The sequence below is a fragment of the Manis pentadactyla genome, chromosome 13 (assembly GCF_030020395.1).
Source record: "Manis pentadactyla isolate mManPen7 chromosome 13, mManPen7.hap1, whole genome shotgun sequence".
NCBI classification, from domain to species: Eukaryota; Metazoa; Chordata; class Mammalia; order Pholidota; family Manidae; genus Manis; species Manis pentadactyla.
The window spans coordinates 54,812,663-54,831,669 of NC_080031.1; positions in this window are offsets into that span (position 1 = coordinate 54,812,663).

Sequence of the window (19,007 nt, forward strand, 5' to 3'; positions counted from 1 at the left end):
TTGTTAGTGACCTCTTTAATTTGTCTTAAGGTTGTCTTTTAGTTTTCAGAGTATAGGTCTTTCACTTCCTTGGATATGTTTATTCCTAGGCATTTTATTCTTTTTGATGCCATTGTGAATGGAATTGTCTCCCTGATTTCTCTTTATATTAGTTTATTGTTAGTGTACAGGAAATCCACAGATTTCTGTGTGTTGATTTTGTATCCTGCAACTTTGCTGAATTCTGATATTAGCGCTAGTAGTTTCGGAGTGGAGTGTTTAGTGTTTTTTATGTACAATATCATGTCATCTGCAAATAGTGAAAGTTTAACTTCTTCTTTACCAATCTGGATTCCTTGTATTTCTTTGTTTTGTCTAATTGCTGTGGCTAGGACCTCCAGTACTATGTTGAATAACAGTGGGGAGAGTGGGCATCCCTGTCTTGTTCCCAATTGCAGAGGAAAAGCTTTAAGCTTCTCACTGTTCAGTATGATGTTAGCTGTGGGTTTATCTTATATGGCCTTTATTATGTTGAGGTACTTGCCCTGTGTACCCATTTTTTGAGAGTTTTTATCATGAATGGATGTTGAATTTTATCAAATGCTTTTTCAGCATCTATGGAGATTATCATGTGGCTTCTGTCTTTCTTTTTGTTGATGTGGTGGACGATGTTGATGGATTTTCTAATATTGTACCATCCTTGCATCCCTGGGAGGAATCCCACTTGATTCATGGTGCATAAGAGTAAAATTTTTTGAAGAATCAGTTTTTAGTATTGAAAGTACACTGCAAGAATAGAATGTAGTTTTCCTTTTTAAAAGGAAAAATTTTTCTTGAACTATTGTTCTGCTCTTAATATGAAAGCATAAACAAAGTTTCTTTGCAATTAATGTGATCTGCATGGGAGACAAAGACCCTATGTCTTAAGAAAATGCTTTCTGAGTTTCATATGTTCTTTATCAAGTACTTGAATACTAAGAAAATAGCTGTACCTTCCCAATTGAAAAATAAATTTTGTTAGCAACTATGTAACCTTTGTTATTTTCCATTGGAAACTTTGATGTCATTTTGCTTGAGTAGATAATTAATATTGTTTCAAAGTGATGTATGACCCTATTTGACCAAGTATTTAAAAGCCATCTTGATAAATTCTTAGAAGTCTGTGATATACTGATATAAAGTTGTCTTTTATAATACTTTTGCCTTCTGAAATTGCTGTTATTAAAACTGAAGATCGCAATAAAGGCTTGAACCTTTGCCATGACTTACTTTCCTGCAAATGTAGCAGAAATGGGATCTATAAAGGTCACAGTGCATATGGATGATGTCCACTCTGCTTCTGAAAAATCCTGATATTCTTGCACATCACAACAATCTGTCCTGAATGAGAGAAATTAAGGTGAGGAAGCAATGGGTTTTGGGAAAAAGATGACAGAGTAGGAAGGCAAGACAGAAAACTCCTCCTACAAACACATAAAGGAAGAAACTACAGCAAATACAACTAAACTTGACAATGACCTGAAGACAGTAGAACAGACTACCTACAACTGGAAAAGAGGAGAAGACCACACAGAGAAGTTTAAAGTGGCAGAACCATGATCCAGTGGGACCCCAGCCCTTCTCCAGTCCCAGCCTACAGGCTGGAGAAAGAGGAGCAGATCAGGGAGGGGATTGGTGCTCAGGATCTCTTCACACCTGGCTATGGAGATCTGCTCTGAAAGCACAAGTCCTGGTGACTATCAGGGCTGGACACCAGGGAGAGAAGAAACACTCTGGGAGGCTGAGAATCCAGCTGTTTGTGGAGGACAGGCGTACTCCACTGGACCATCTGGGACCCAAAGCAGAGGCAGCATTTTGAGGGATTTGCCAGAGGTGGGAGGGGTGTCAGAGTGGTGAGGGTCGGATGAAGCTCTTTCTTTGGCAGAAAGGGCAGGCAGTGGATAGCTCCCCTCCCTCAGCCAAATAGATCGGGCACTCTTGGGAGCCGCAAGTGCTCCATCCCCCTTCACTGGTGGTGCATCCTCAAGGTGCTTCCCTGCGTACCACAGACACTATTGCCCACTCAGCCCAGCAGTGTCAGATTTTGCTGCCTGGCAAGCCCAGGAGGCTCTCAGCTTTCTCAAGCCAGTTTCAGCCCAAATGGGAATGTGCCTCCAATAGCCAGCTTCAAGGGCTCCTTCATCCCACGGGGTGGCCAAGCCCAGTGAAGGATGCCCCACCCTGCCCAAGAGCTTTGCATTCAACCCTCTGCACCCCACCAGTTAACTTGCAGCCCTGCCATTGAAGCACACGACCCTACTTACAGAGATTCCCAGCAGAACCCACTGCTCTGATCACAAAAGACTGGCTGAGGAAAACTGCTGGCCTCAGTGGACTGACATCACTTACAGCAGACATACAAGAAGGTGGCCACACCCATCCATATGCAGCATAAAAGAGCCTCATTTCAGACTTAAGACATACAGACTGAAAGTGAAGGGATAGAAAAATGATATTTCATATAAATAATAGGGAGAAAAAGCAGGAGTTGTAGTACTTATATCAGACAAAATAGATTTCTTTTTTTTTTTTTTTTAGATAATTATTTTTTATTGAAGGGTAGTTGACACACAGTATTACATTACATTAGTTTCAGGTGTACAACACAGTGATTCAACATTTATATACATGATAATTCTAAGTACCAGCTATCACCATACCAAGTTGTTACAATATTTTGACTATATTCCTTATGCTATACATTACATCCCGGTTGCTTATTTATTTTACAATTGGAAGTGTGTACTTTTTCTTGGTTGTTGTTGTTAGGGCATCTCTCATATTTATTGATCAAATGGTTGTTAACAACAATAAAATTCTGTATAGGGGAGTCAATGCTCAATGCACAATCATTAATCCACCCCAAGCCTAATTTTCGTCAGTCTCCAATCTTCTGAAGCATAACGAACAAGTTCTTACATGGAGAACAAATTCTTACATAGTGAATAAGTTACATGGTGAACAGTACAAGGGCAGTCATCACAGAAACTTTTGGTTTTGCTCATGCATTATGAACTATAAACAGTCAGTTCAAATATGAATACACATTTGATTTTTATACTTGATTTATATGTGGATACCACATTTCTCTCTTTATTATTTTTAATAAGATGCTGAAGTGGTAGGTAGATACAACATAAAGGTAGAAAACATAGTTTAGTGTTGTAAGAGAGCAAATGTAGATGATCAGGTGTGTGCCTGTAGACTATGTGTTAATCCAAGCTAGACAAGGGCAATAAAACATCCACATATGCAGAAGATTTCTCTCAGAACAGGGGGGGTGAGGTTCTAAGCCTCACCTCTGTTGATCCCCAATTTCTCACCTGATGACCCCCCTGCGACTGTGCCTGTCTTAGGTTGTTCCTCCCTTGAGGAATCTTACCCGTCTCTGGCTAACCAGTCATCTTCCGGGGCCATACAGGGAAATGTTAAGTTGGTAAGTGAGAGAGAAGCCTTATTGTTTGAAATGGTTAGCTTTTTATTTCTTTGCATATTTATGCCCTGTGGCTTCTATGCCCAGCATTTGTCTTGAGGTATCTTTACCACTTGGAGGAGTTATGATACTCGGTAAATTTGATATGAGGCACGAATTCTATTTAAGAATTCGTTGTAATTAGGAAGGAAGAAGAAAAGCTATAGAAGTAGCAGGCGGGAGAAAACATGGGAAGATTGATTATTTCTTTGACATATCTTCTTGTAGAGTAACTTCAGCATGTATATATTTTAAGCTACTACTTAAATTGCGCACACACATTAACATAATAGGAGTATAGTTACATAACCAAAGCATACCTGTAATTACCAGCCATCTCCAGTGAAACCAAGAAAACCAGTTAGGCACCCTAGGCATTTGTGAAAACTTATCAATGATATGATGGTTATTATCTAACTGAATTTGAATAGTTTGAGAAAAATCAGACAAATTAAAACAACCCATTCCTGGGCACTGTTCACATCCCATATGTTCTTTTAACAGTAAATAGTCTGTAGTTGTAAGATTTTGGAGCGCTACAATTTGCACTTCTCCTAATTCTTGGTTGAGTTCCAACAGTATAGATCCAGTCAAATTTGTTGTTTTACTGTATGCACAGGCCAGCTTAGATATCTCCTTCATTCCCATGGCAAGTCCAGGAGCTGGTGGGATGAGTGCATCTACAGCTGTAGCAGTGCGTGGATCTTTGTTGGGGTTTTTTGATGATCATCTTCTGGCATGAGTCTTCCCGAGAGTGCTGATGTTGGAAGTTCTCTTTCATATCGTTTCTTAGTTCATTTTCGGGGTAGCCAAATTAGGCTTTGATCCTCTGTATAAACACAAACAGACCCTTTGCCTACACTTTTATATGTCCTTTATATCATTGTGTAGAACTCATTAGAGGTCACCACATAGGAACTGCATTTTATTTTTTTAATCATTAATCTACACTTACATGACGAATACTTACGAATACTTTGTTTACTAGGCTCTCCCCTATACCAGGTCCCCCCTATATACTCCTTTACAGTCACTGTCCATCAGCGTAGCAACCTGTTGTAGAATCACTACTTGTCTTCTCTGTGTTGTACAGCCCTCCCCTTTCTCCCACCCCGCTATGGATGCTAATCTTAATACCCCCCTACTTCTCCCCCCCTTATCCCTCCCTACCCACCCATCCTCCCCAGTCCCTTTCCCTTTGGTACCTGTTAGTCCATTCTTGAGTTCTGTGATTCTGCTGCTGTTTTGTTCCTTCAGTTTTTCCTTTGTTCTTATATTCCACAGATGAGTGAAATCATTTGGTATTTCTCTTTCTCTGCTTGGCTTGTTTCACTGAGCAAAATACCCTCCAGCTCCATCCATGTTGCTGCAAATGGTTGGATTTGCCCTTTTCTTATGGCTGAGTAGTATTCCATTGTGTATATGTACCACATCTTCTTTATCCATTCATCTATCGATGGACATTTAGGTAGCTTCCAATTCTTGGCTATTGTAAATAGTGCTGCGATAAACATAGGGGTGCACTGATCTTTCTCATACTTGATTGCTGCATTCTTAGGGTAAATTCCTAGGAGTGCAATTCCTGGGTAAAATGGTAAGTCTGTTTTGAGCGTTTTGATGTACCTCCATACTGCTTTCCACAATGGTTGAACAAGTTTACATTCCCACCAGCAGTGTAGGAGGGTTCCCCTTTCTCCACAGCCTCGCCAACATTTGTTGTTGTTTGTCTTTTGGATGGCAGCCGTCCTTACTGGTGTGAGGTGATACCTCATTGTAGTTTTAATTTGCATTTCTCTGATAATTAGCGATGTGGAGCATCTTTTCATGTGTCTGTTGGCCATCTGTATTTCTTTTTTGGAGAACCGTCTGTTCAGTTCCTTTGCCCATTTTTTAATTGGGTTATTTGTTTTTTGTTTGTTGAGGCGTGTGAGCTCTTTATATATTCTGGACGTCAAGCCTTTATCGGATATGTCATTTTCGAAGATATTCTCCCATACTGTAGGGTTTCTTTTTGTTCTATTGATGGTGTCTTTTGCTGTACAGAAGCTTTTCAGCTTAATATAGTCCCACTTGTTCATTTTTGCTGTTGTTTTCCTTGCCCGGGGAGATATGTTCAAGAAGAGGTCACTCATGTTTATGTCTAAGAGGTTTGTGCCTATGTTTTCTTCCAAGAGTTTAATGGTTTCATGACTTACATTCAGGTCTTTGATCCATTTTGAGTTTACTTTTGTATATGGGGTTAGACGATGGTCCAGTTTCATTCTCCTACATGTAGCTGTCCAGTTTTGCCAGCACCATCTGTTGAAGAGACTCTCATTTCGCCATTGTATGTCCATGGCTCCTTTATCAAATATTAAATGACCATATATGTCTGAGTTAATGTCTGGATTCTCTAGTCTGTTCCATTGGTCTGTGGCTCTGTTCTTGTGCCAGTACCAAATTGTCTTGATTATTATGGCTTTATAGTAGAGCTTGAAGTTGGGGAGTGAGATCCCCCCTACTTTATTCTTCTTTCTCAGGATTGCTTTGGCTATTCGGGGTCTTTGGTGGTTCCATATGAATTTTTGAATTATTTGTTCCAGTTCATTGAAGAATGTTGCTGGTAGTTTCATAGGGATTGCATCAAATCTGTATATTGCTTTGGGCAGGATGGCCATTTTGACGATATTAATTCTTCCTAGCCATGAGCATGGGATGCGTTTCCATCTGTTAGTGTCCCCTTTAATTTCTTTTAAGAGTGACTTGTAGTTTTCAGAATATAAGTCTTTCACTTCTTTGGTTAGGTTTATTCCTAGGTATTTTATTTTTTTTGATGCAATTGTGAATGGAGTTGTTTTCCTGATTTCTCTTTCTGTTGGTTCATTGTTGGTATATAGGAAAGCCAAAGATTTCTGTGTGTTGATTTTGTATCCTGCAACTTTGCTGTATTCTGATATCAGTTCTAGTAGTTCTGGGGTGGAGTCTTTAGGGTTTTTTATGTACAGTATCATGTCATCTGCAAATAGTGACAGTTTGACTTCTTCTTTGCCAATCTGGATTCCTTGTATTTTTTTGTTTTGTCTGATTGCCGTGGCTAGGACCTCCAGTACTATGTTAAATAACAGTGGAGAGAGTGGGCATCCCTGTCTAGTTCCCGATCTCAGCGGAAATGCTTTCAGCTTCTCGCTATTCAATATAATGTTGGCTGTGGGTTTTTCATAGATGGCCTTTATTATGTTGAGGTACTTGCCCTCTATTCCCATTTTGCTGAGAGTTTTTATCATGAATGGATGTTGAACTTTGTCAAATGCTTTTTCAGCATCTATGGAGATGATCATGTGGTTTTTGTCTTTCTTTTTGTTGATGTGGTGGATGATATTGATGGACTTTCGAATGTTGTGCCATCCTTGCATCCCTGGAATGAATCCCACTTGGTCATGGTGTACGATGGTTTTGATGTATTTTTGAATTCGGTTTGCTAAAATTTTGTTGAGTATTTTTGCGTCTACGTTCATCAGGGATATTGGTCTATAGTTTTCTTTTTTGGTGGTGTCTTTGCCTGGTTTTGGTATTAGGGTGATGTTAGCTTCATAGAATGAGTTTGGGAGTATCCCCTCCTCTTCTATTTCTTGGAAAACTTTAAGGAGAATGGGTATTATGTCTTCCCTGTATGTCTGATAAAATTCTGAGGTGAATCCATCTGGCCCGGGGGTTTGTTCTTTGGTAGTTTTTTGATTACCGCTTCAATTTCGTTGCTGGTAATTGGTCTGTTTAGATTTTCTGTTTCTTTTTGGGTCAGTCTTGGAAGGTTGTATTTTTCTAGGAAGTTGTCCATTTCTCCTAGGTTTCCCAGCTTGTTAGCATATAGGTTTTCATAGTAGTCTCTAATAATTCTTTGTATTTCTGCGGGATCTGTTGTGATTTTTCCTTTCTCATTTCTGATACTGTTGATTTGTGTTGACTCTCTTTTCCTCTTAATAAGTCTGGCTAGAGGCTTATCTATTTTGTTTATTTTCTCGAAGAACCAGCTCTTGGTTTCATTGATTTTTGCTATTGTTTTATTCTTCTCAATTTTATTTATTTCTTCTCTGATCTTTATTATGTCCCTCCTTCTGCTGACCTTAGGCCTCATTTGTTCTTCTTTTTCCAATTTTGATAGTTGTGACATTAGACCGTTCATTTGGGATTGCTCTTCCTTTTTTAAATATGCTTGGAGTGCTATATACTTTCCTCTTAAGACTGCTTTTGCTGCGTCCCACAGAAGTTGGGGCTTAGTCTTGTTGTTGTCATTTGTTTCCATATATTGCTGGATCTCCATTTTGATTTGGTCATTGATCCATTGATTATTTAGGAGCGTGTTGTTTAGCCTCCATGTGTTTGTGAGCCTTTTTGCTTTCTTTGAACAGTTTATTTCTAGTTTAATGCCTTTGTGGTCTGAAATGTTGGTTGGTAGGATTTCAATCTTTTGGAATTTACTGAGGCTCTTTTTGTGTCCTAGTATGTGGTCTATTCTGGAGAATGTTCCATGTGCACTTGAGAAGAACGTGTATCCTGTTGCTTTTGGATGTAGAGTTCTGTAGATGTCTATTAGGTCCATCTGTTCTAGTGTGTTGTTCAGTGCCTCTGTGTCCTTACTTATTTTCTGTCTGGTGGATCTGTCCTTTGGAGTGAGTGGTGTGTTGAAGTCTCCTAGAATGAATGCATTGCATTCTATTTCCTCCTTTACTTCTGTTAATATTTGTTTCAGGTATGTTGGTGCTCCTGTATTGGGTGCATATATATTTATAATGGTTATATCCTCTTGATGGACTGAGCCCTTTATCATTATGTAATGTCCTTCTTTGTCTTTTGTTACTTTCTTTATTTTGAAGTCTGTTTTGTCTGATACCAGAATTGCAACACCTGCTTTCTTCTCTCTGTTGTTTGCTTGAAATATCTTTTTCCATCCCTTGACTTTAAGTCTGTGCGCGTCTTTGGGTTTGAGGTGAGTCTCTTGTAAGCAGCATATGGATGGATCTTGCTTTTTTATCCATTCTATTACTCTGTGTCTTTTGATTGGTGCATTCAGTCCATTTACATTTAGGGTGATTATTGAAAGGTATGAATTTATTGCCATTGCAGGCTTTAAGTTTGTGGTTACCAAAGGTTTAGGGTTAGCTTCTTTACTGTCTTACTGTCTAACTTAACTCGCTTGTTGAGCTATTATAAACACAATCTGATGATTGTTTATTTCTCTCCCTTCTTATTCCTCCTCCTCCCTTCTTCATATGTTGGGTGTTTTGTTGTGTGCTCTTTTTAGGAGTGCTCCCATCTAGAGCAGTCCCTGTAGGATGCCCTGTAGAGGTGGTTTGTGGGAGGCAAATTCCCTCAACTTTTGCTTGTCTGGGAATTGTTTAATCCCTCTTTCATATTTAAATGATATTCGTGCTGGATACAGTAGTCTTGGTTCGAGGCCCTTCTGTTTCATTGCATTAAGTATATCATGCCATTCTCTTCTGGCCTGTAGGGTTTCTGTTGAGAAGTCTGATGATAGCCTGATGGGTTTTCCTTTGTAGGTAACCTTTTTTTTCTCTCTGGCTGCTTGTAATACTTTGTCCTTGTCTTTGATCTTTGCCATTTTAATTATTATGTGTCTTGGTGTTGCCCTCCTTGGATCCCTTGTCATGGGAGTTCTGTGTACCTCTGTGGTCTGAGAGGCCATTTCTTCCCCTAGTTTGGGGAAATTTTCAGCAATTATTTCTTCAAAGCCATTTTCTATCCCCTTTTCTCTCTCTACTTCTTCTGGAATGCCTATGATTCTTATATTATTTCTTTTATATTGATCGCTCAGCTCTCTTAAAATTCTTTCATTCCTGGAGATCCTTTTATCTCTCTCTGCATCAGCTTCTCTGCGTTCCTGTTCTCTGTTTTCTAGTCCATTAATGGTCTCTTGCATCTCGTCCATTCTGTTTTGAAGTCCTTCCAGAGCTTGTTTTATTTCTGAATTCTCCTTCCTTAGTTCTTGCATATTTCTCTGCAAGTCCATCAGCATGGTTATGACTTTTGTTTTGAATTCTTTTTCAGGTAGACTGGCTAAATCTATCTCCCCAGATTCCTTCTCAGGGGAAGATGTAGCAGATGCCGAAGCTGTCTGGGTTAGTCTTGTCTGAATCATATTTTTTTGCCTTTTCATGTTGACAGGTGCTATTGACTGTCAGCTGGGAGGGCCAAAATTTTCACTTACTACTGGCCTTTCTTTACTGGGGCAACTGCGACCCCTAGTTTCTTGTGTTGGGTAATTGCGTGTAGAGTGGGTCTTTGTGTCTTGCCTGGCCGGGAGGGAGAAATTTCCCTTTCTGTCGGCGGAATTTGTCTCAGGCTGCTTCTCTGCTTTCGCAGCGCCCGGTGGGGTGATGGATGGGGGGGCTGCTTGACTGTTTGCCTCCGTGAGGGGTCTCAGAGCTGTTGCCCAGGGGGTTAGTGCACCCGGTTTTCCCTGTAATTTCCAGCTGCTGTACTGTGACCTGGGTTGTTTCCGTCAAGCTGTTAAGTCCCTGTCCCTTTAAGACTTTCAAAAAGCCCCCGCTTTTCTTTGTCACTGGGGCATCAGCTTCAGCACCCGCTCTGAGGTCTTACCCCCTGTTCTCCCAGTATCCAGGGCCCCCTGGGCATATACTGTGTCTGCGCTCTGGCCCGGATGGCTGGGGCTGGGTGTTCGGCAGTCCTGGGCTCCGTCTCCCTCCCGCTCTGCCTATTGTTCTCCCGCCGGGAGCTGGGGGGAGGGGCGCTCGGGTCCCGCAGGGCCGGGGCTTGTATCTTACCCCTTTCACCAGTCGCTGGGTTCTCGCTGGTGTAGCTGCAGTCTGGCCACTGTCCTGCGTCTTCTGTTCTCTCTTTTAGGGCTAGTTGTGTTTGTTGTATTTTCAAAAGTATATATGTTTTTGGGAGGAGATTCCCACTGTCCTACTCACGCCGCCATGTTGGCTCCGCCCCCCCCCAAAATAGATTTCAAAGCAAAGAAAGTAACAAGAGACAAAGAAGGACATTACACAATGTTAGGGGTTAGTCCAACAAGAGGATATAATAACTATAAATATCTATGCACTCAACATAGAAGTACCTAAGTATGTAGAACAAATACAAAAAACAGACCTAATGGGAGAAATAGCAACATAATCATATTAGGAAAATTTAAAACCCCACTTACATCAGTGCACAGATCATCCAGACAGAGATTAAATGAGGAATCAAGTGAACTGAACAACACATTAGATAAAGGACTTAACAGATATCTACAGAACATTCCATCCAAAAGCAGCAGGATTCACAATTTTTTCAAGTGCACATGGAATGTTCTCCAGAATAGGCCACAAAGAGAGCCTCTACAAATTAAAAAGGATTGAACTTTTATCAAGCAACTTTTCAGACCACTATGGTATTAAACTAGAAATAAATTACACAAAGAAAACAAAAAAGCCCACAGGCACATTTAGGCTGAACAACATGTTTCTAAATAAGCAATGAAAAAATTAAAACAGAAATCAAGCAATACATGGATAAAAGTGAAAACAAAAATTCAACAGTTCAAAATTTGTGGGACCCCACAAAAGTGGTCCTAAGATGGAAGTACAAGGCAGTACAGGCCTACGTCAAGAAACAAGAACAGTCAGAAATGAACAGTCTAAACTCACAATTAAAGAAACTAGAAATGTGGAACAAATGAACCTCAATGTCAGTAGAAGGAGGGACATAATAAAGATCAGAGCAAAAATAAATATAGAAGAATAAAATAGAAAAAATCAATGAAACCAAGAGCTAGTACTTTGCAAAAGTAAACAAGATAGATTAACACCTAATTAGAATTATCAAGAAAAAAACAGAGTACACAAATAAACAAAATCAGAAGCAAAGAAGTAATAGTCACAACAGATACCACAGAAAGAAAAACACTTATTGTAGTACATTATGAAAATTTATATGCCAATAAATTGGATAACCTAAAAAAATAGACAAATTCATGGAAAAATACAACCTTCCAAGACTGACCCTGGAAGAAACATTAAATGTGAAAAGACCAATTACCAGCAATGAAACTGAATTGCTAATCAAAAAACTCCCAACAAATGAAAGCATTGAATCAGACAGCTTCACGGCCATATTCTACTAAACATTTAGAGAGAGCTAATACCCACCCTTCACCTTTTTAAATTAAAATATCATTGAAATATAATCTTATGATGGTTTTACATAAACAACGCTGTGGTTTCAACATTCACCCATACTATCAAGTCCCTCACCCCCACACAATTGCAGTTACTGTCCATCAGCATAGCAATATGCTATAGAGTCACTACTTGTCTTCTCCATGCAGTATTGCCTTCCCCATGACCTACCTATATTATGTGTGCTAATTATAATGTCCCCTTAATCCCTTTCTCCATCCATCCCCACTTACCTTCCCCATCCCTTTCCCTTTGGTAATCACTAGTCCCTTATTGGAGTCTGTGAATCTGCTGCTGTTTTGTTCCTTCATTTCTGCTTTGTTGTTAGACTCCACAAATGAGTGAAGTCACTTAATAACAATCCTTTTAAATGTATTCCTAAAAGTGGAAAGGCAGGAATTCTTCCAAACTCATTCTATGAGGCCAGCATCACTCTAATACCAAAACCAGACAAAGACACCACATAAAATAAAATTATAGACTAATATCAATGATGAAAATAGATGCAAAAGCCCCCAGAAAAATATTAGCAAATCAAATTCAAAATACATAAAAAAGACAAAGTGGAATTTATTACAAGGGTATAAGGATGGTATAATATCATAAATGAATCAATATCATACACCACATTAACAAAAAGAAGGATAAAACTATATGATCATCTCAATAGATGCTGAAAAGGATTTGACAAAATTCAACATCCATTAATGATAAAAACTCTGAACAACATGTATATATATATATCAACAAAATAAGGACCATTATTCAAACCCACAACCAACATCATACTTAATGGAAAAAAACTGAAAGCTTTTCCTCTAAGATTAGGAACAAGACAAGTGTATACACTCACACCATTTTATTCAACACAGTACTGGAGGTCCTAGCCACTGCAATTAGACAAGAAAAAGAGATAAAAGGCATCCAAATTGTTATGGAAGAAGTTAAATTGTCCCTATTTGCAGATGATATGATATTACAGATAGAAAATCCTAAAGACTACCCAAAACTATTGGAACTAATAACTGTATTCAGCAAAGTGTCAGAATACAAATTTAATACACAGAAATCTGTTGCATTCCTATATGCTAACAATGAGTTAACAGAAAGAGAAATCAGGAAAGCAATTCCATTCACAGTTTCATAAAAAAGAATGAAATACCTAGGAATAAACCTATCCAATGAAGTGAAAAATAGGAAGAATTAACATTGTCAAAATCGCCATCCTGCCCAAAGTGATTTACAGATTCAATGCAATCCCCATCAAAATACCAACAGCATTCTTCAATTAACTAGAATAAATAGTTCTAAAATTTATAAGGAACCATAAAAGACCCTGAATAGCCAAAGCAATCCTGAAAAAGAAGAGTAAAGCTGGGGGATTACACTCCCTGACTTCCAGCTATATCATAAAGCAACAGTAATCAAAACAGTGAGGTACTGGTACAAGAGGAGATCCATAGATTAATGGAACAGACTAGAGATCCCACATACAAAACCATGCATATATGATAAATTAATATCATAAAGGATTTATGAAGATACAATGAGGAAAAGACAGAGTTTTCAACAATTGGTGTTGGCTCTCCAATTTGGAGAGCTACATGCAAGAGAATGAAACTGGATTATTGTATAACTCCATCCACAAAAGGATAAAAGAAATGGATCAAATACCTACCTGAATGTAAGACATGAAACCATAAAACTTTTAGAAGAAAACTGGCAAAAATTTCTTGAACATAAGTGTGAGCAATTTTTTCCTGGACACATCTCCTCAGCAAAGGGATACAAAACAGAAAATGAACAAGTGGGATTACATCAAACTATCAAGCTTCTGTACAGAAAGGACACCATCAGAAGAACAAAAAGGTAACCAACTCTATTTGAAAATATGTTCATAAATTACTCATCTGATAAGGGGTTAGCATTCCAGATATACAAATAACTCATATGCTTCAACATCCAGAAAACAATAACCCTATTAAAAAATGGGCAGAGGACATGAGAAGACATTTCTCCAAAGCACAAATACAGATGGCCAACAGGCACATGAAAAGATGCTCCACATTGCTAATTATCAGGAATTGCAAATAAAAACCACAGTGAGATATCACCTCACAACAGTCACAATGGTCACTATCCAAAAGACAAGAAATAAGAAGTGTTTTGAGGATGTGGAGAAATGGGAGCCCTCCTGCACTGTTGGTGGGCAGGTGAATTGGCACAGCCATTGTAGAAAACAATATGGAGGTTCCTCAAAAAACTAAAATAGAAATACCATTCAACCCAGCAATTCCACTTCTAGGAATTTACCCAGAGAAAAAAAAATCCTTGATTTGATAAGATATTGGTACCCCTATGTTTAGCATCTCATTATTTATAATAGGCAAGTGTAACTAATTTTAATTTAAGGTCTTTGAAAAGCAACCCCTAAAAATCAAAGCAAAATGAAATAAAGAAACCTAACTTTTCATCCAGTTGATGGTATTAGCACAGAAAGAGGAAGTATTTCAAGTGACTAAATATGGCAATCTGATGACACATACCTACTGGTATGAACCCTAAAAATAAGTGAAATGAATTTTAAACTGTTACATTATATTATACCTATTATGTTCTACCATATTATATTATGTCATATCATATTACTGTTAAATTACTGTTAATGTTTTTAGGTTTATTAATGATGTTTGTTTAAAACGGTCCTTATGCTTCATCGATGCATACTAACATAACTTTGAATCAACAAATATCAGGAATGCAAAAAATGTTGTTTCAATAATATACGAACTTGACTCAAAAATCTAGTAAAGGTGGAGAGACATGGGCCAAGATGGGCCCTGAGTTGACAATTGCTCATATTGAATGATGAAACCTGGGATTTCTTGTATTATTCTCTATATTTTTAGATGTGCTTAAACTTCCCTCATGAAGAGTTTAATAAACATACATGGTCATGGTTATTGTTTTTTTCAACTTTATCTCAGCCCGTCCATCTATTGTGACCATGTTAGACCCACTTTCCCGGTGTGGATGCATTTGAAAATGGGCTCTAAGTTGAAAGAAGCATAAACTACAAGCAGGAACAAAAAGGGAAGATGAGTAAACAATGTCTGTAAATCAGACCAACAGTCAGGGCTGTGGGAACCCAAGATGACCACATGGTTCTTCCTGGGTCCCTGGAAACAACTGTTTTGTTTTTGTTTTTGTTTTTGTTTTTTGCACTCATTCACCCACTTTAATGCATTTAAGGAAAACTCTTTCAGTTCCCAGTGGCCTCTGACTTCCTCCTGCTGTGCTCTTTGAACACCTGTAGCTGGACTTCATTCAATTATTGCTTTATACAAGTTATACTCATGTTCTTGTTATTATATGCATGTTTTCAGTGGATTGAAGTATTTCCTTGCCAGAAGGCAGTGGCCCAAATGGTAAACACATTATTACTGGAATGTATTATTGTGGTATGGGGGGGGGGTTCCTGCTGAACTGCAAAGTGATCAAAGGACTCATTCCACAGGACAGATTATCAAAGAAATTTGTAAAAGTTGGCCTACTGCTTAGCATTTCCACTGACTTATAGCCACAGTCATCTGGCCTAATGGAAACAACAAATGATATAATTAAAACCCAATTGGCAAATTTAACCGATACGTTCTCTTTGCCTTGACTAAAGACTCCCTTGGTATTGCTCAGCCTGAGTTGGTAAACATCCACAATCATCTGAAATTATTATGGGCAGAGCTGTGAGAAAAGATGAAGGGTTATATGAACACATTATTTTTAATTTTTATTGTATAGTTGATATACAATATTATATTAGTTTCAGGTATATAACATAGTGATTCAACAGTTATGTACATGATTAAATCCTCACTCCAACTAGTGCAGTTACTATCTGTCAATATAGAAAGATGTTACAGAATTATTGACTGTATTCTCTATGCAGTACTTTCATCCCCATGACTAATTTATACTGTGACTGCGATTTTATGCCTCTTTATCCCCTTGACCTACTTAACCCACCCACCCCACTAACTCTCCCTTGGTAATTACCAGCCACTTCTCAGTGTCTATAGGTCTACTGATGTTTTGTTCATTGAGTTTTTGAACCTACATTATTAAAGGGGATATATTGCAATATTTTAAAGAGCTAACTAAGCTACTGAAGGAACACTCAAAGTTGGTTATTGATTGTTATAATGAAAATTTACCAGAAAAAGAAGTAATTCAGTCTCATGATCTACAGATAGGTGTGTATGTACACTGGAAATGTCACCAGGTGAATGAAAAATTCCTTACATTACAAATGTAAAGGACCTTTCCAAGTCTTCCTATCTTCTGTGCAACACAATTGCAGGATGTTGACTGCTTATTTGCTTCCCACTAAAAAAGGATGCCTACTCAGAATGGTCAACAGAGGAAATGTCAGATCTAAGACTGAAATTGTACTGATGAGGCCAGGATGCGAAGGAGCCAGCATCTGATGTGGCAGCTTTCCTGAGAATCTGGACCAGGCCAGTGACACTTGAAATATTGCTTCTCTTCTATATTTCCTCTATGGGACTGGTATCAACCCATATGTCTGCCTAAACTCCCATATTTGTTGGTTCCTAAAGTAATTGCAATTAAATTTTGGAGAAAAAGACATCTTATGGAATCTCAAATAAGAAAATAACTTAAATTCATTGCCAAGTATTCATATATAATGGCAGGGCTCAGAGCTTGAGGTCTACTTTACATGAACCTAAGCAATCTCCTTGTCAGTTCTAAGTTCACGGGGTATGTTTATTACATAGAGAATTAATTAGGAATAACTTCATAGAACTCTTGCCAGGTGACATCATTGGGAGGGAAACTGCATGGACAAAACATACAGTTTGATATCAGAGACTTTGGGCAGCTACAGGAATCGATGGACCTCTTAAAAGTTTACTGGGATGTGATTGAAGTAAATCCTTTGACTACACTTTGTTTCCTGTCACAAAACTGCTTCCCTTCACCTGAACTTTATGGGTGGGTCCCAACCCCATAAAAGGAGAAAAAGTCATCAGCTCAATTAAATTATGTTGGAGGAATATGGTGGGGAAGCATAGCCACTCATACTCCCCAGATTCACAAAGGTCAGCTTTGGGAAGCCTTCTGGTCCACCAGTCCATAGCTAGGGGTTACAGCAGTCCGTTTGAACCCCATCCAGGGAATTCAATCTTTGTGGGTCAGGGCTTTGTATCCAGATTGAAAACCAGATGATTATACCTCAGTGGAACCAGCGTAGTGGTGAATAATTCAGCACTGAACTGGCCCAGCCAGGCACTACCTTCCAAGTGACCGAGGGGTTGGCCTGTGTACGCTGAGCAGAGGCAGCGCATAATGAACAGCACCGGGACCAAGAGAAGAGATTCAATCCAGAAGCTTCATGGGACAGTATCGCAGAAAGAAGGGGAAGGGTGGGAGGCATCATTGGAGGAGAAGGAGCTGACTGACTGCAGGTGAAAACAGGTGCTATGAAGCGACGGCCAACTACATTACCTGCTTGAGCTCACTTATGGGAAACATATAGTCTTCCTAATTAATGGGACATAACAGGAGAACTGGTAACTGACACCGCTGCTGTCTAATGGCACTGATTCCTAATTTAATCAGCAGAAAGCCCATAAAGTAGCACCTCTAAGGGGAATAGACATCGCTCATGGAAATAACTCCAACTTTCCATGGGTAGATGATGGGATAACCTTACTGAAAAAAGACACCACCTTGATAGGAACCCATCTCAGTATTAAACTATGAACAAGGCAATGGAATTTGGTTGTGACCTCAGGAATTTGGGATCCAGAGATTACCTTAATTTGGCCAGTGTTAAAAACTCCTACATACAACCATATATGGCATATGGGAAAGGGATGGTTTTGTTGGGAAGGAATTCAGAATCAGACTGTCCAGTTACCCAATCACTGTTTTGGGCAAACAGTTTAAAATTAACACTTCTGATATATGTCATTGTACAGCTGTTATGGGGAATATATACTTACCTGAGGTTAACAGAACTTATGATAATAAGGAGAAGAACATTATGCTTATACTGGAGCTTGAACTAAGGCTTCCAACCCAGGTCAAAATATTGAAGGATGATTGATCAAAGGAAAAACTGGTCATGACATTTCAAGATTTCAGGGAAACATTATAAAATCTGAAAATCTATGTCACAGTGTTTGACCATAGATGACAGGGAGAATAGTCAAACTAATCAAAGAATATCCTGATTTTTAAAGGCTTTATTGGATGATTTTCTTGCTTTTTAAATTCTTTTACACACATTGATATTTTAGGAACTGCAACCACTAGTGTCATATTAATTACAGTCTTTATTTTAGCATTTGGGTGCTAAGCAACAGCAGGAAAAAGCCAAATTTTGTTATCTAGAAGGTCAGAGATGATTCAGAATGCATAGTCTGATAAATAAGTTAGGGACAGACACGAAGCAAAAGAAAACTCCTGACTCAGTGAACATCATCCCCAATGACATTGAGATATTATGTTCATGATATGAAACTGAGGGTTGGTAACTGACAATAAGGGGAAACTTGTGGAATAAAATTAAATTATTTATGTTCCTACATGGTTCCCACATGCAAGGAGAGGCCCCAAGTCGGCCAGGATGACTCGTGCTGTGCAGTAAGGTGGTCCTGCAGCCATTCTCATCTGTGTCAGCCAGTGCCACAGCCCCTCACCCAAGGAGAGAAATAGCCTGGACTTCTCCAAGCAGACAACTGCATGGGAATCTCTGCTCACATCCTCGATGGAATTCTGTAGGAGAACGAATACATCCTAAACCTTGCCTCCTCTCACACACAGCACCAGAATGTGACCGGTCTGTTCTTTTAAGACAGTAACCAAATGTATCCTTGACACACTGCTTGATGTAGTAATCAATGTCATCTCTTTTTTGCTGTATGCCCTGCTGTTAATAGCATGTAAACCTTCTGCAAACAAAGAGCTACAGAGCAGTCACTAGAAATTTCTGATTAAATGCCCAAGTTATAAACATGAATTTGATCCTGAATAAATTATCTTAGTGCAATAGCCATGTTGGTTTCAGCTGACAGACAGGAACCAAGGTGGAAAATTTACAGCAAGGAAAGAGCAATTGAAGATTTGAAGGAAATACGAAGTTGTCAGTTTGAAGGCAGCCTGAGACTTTGGGGGAAGCAAGAACTTGGGGGACAGGATGGACTCCAGTCAAGAGCTGATTCTCACTCCTGGAGTCAGGATCTCCTTGTACACAGGGATGGATTTGTGACGCAGGGCTGGCCCGCGACATGCTGGGAAAGGTTCAGCACAGT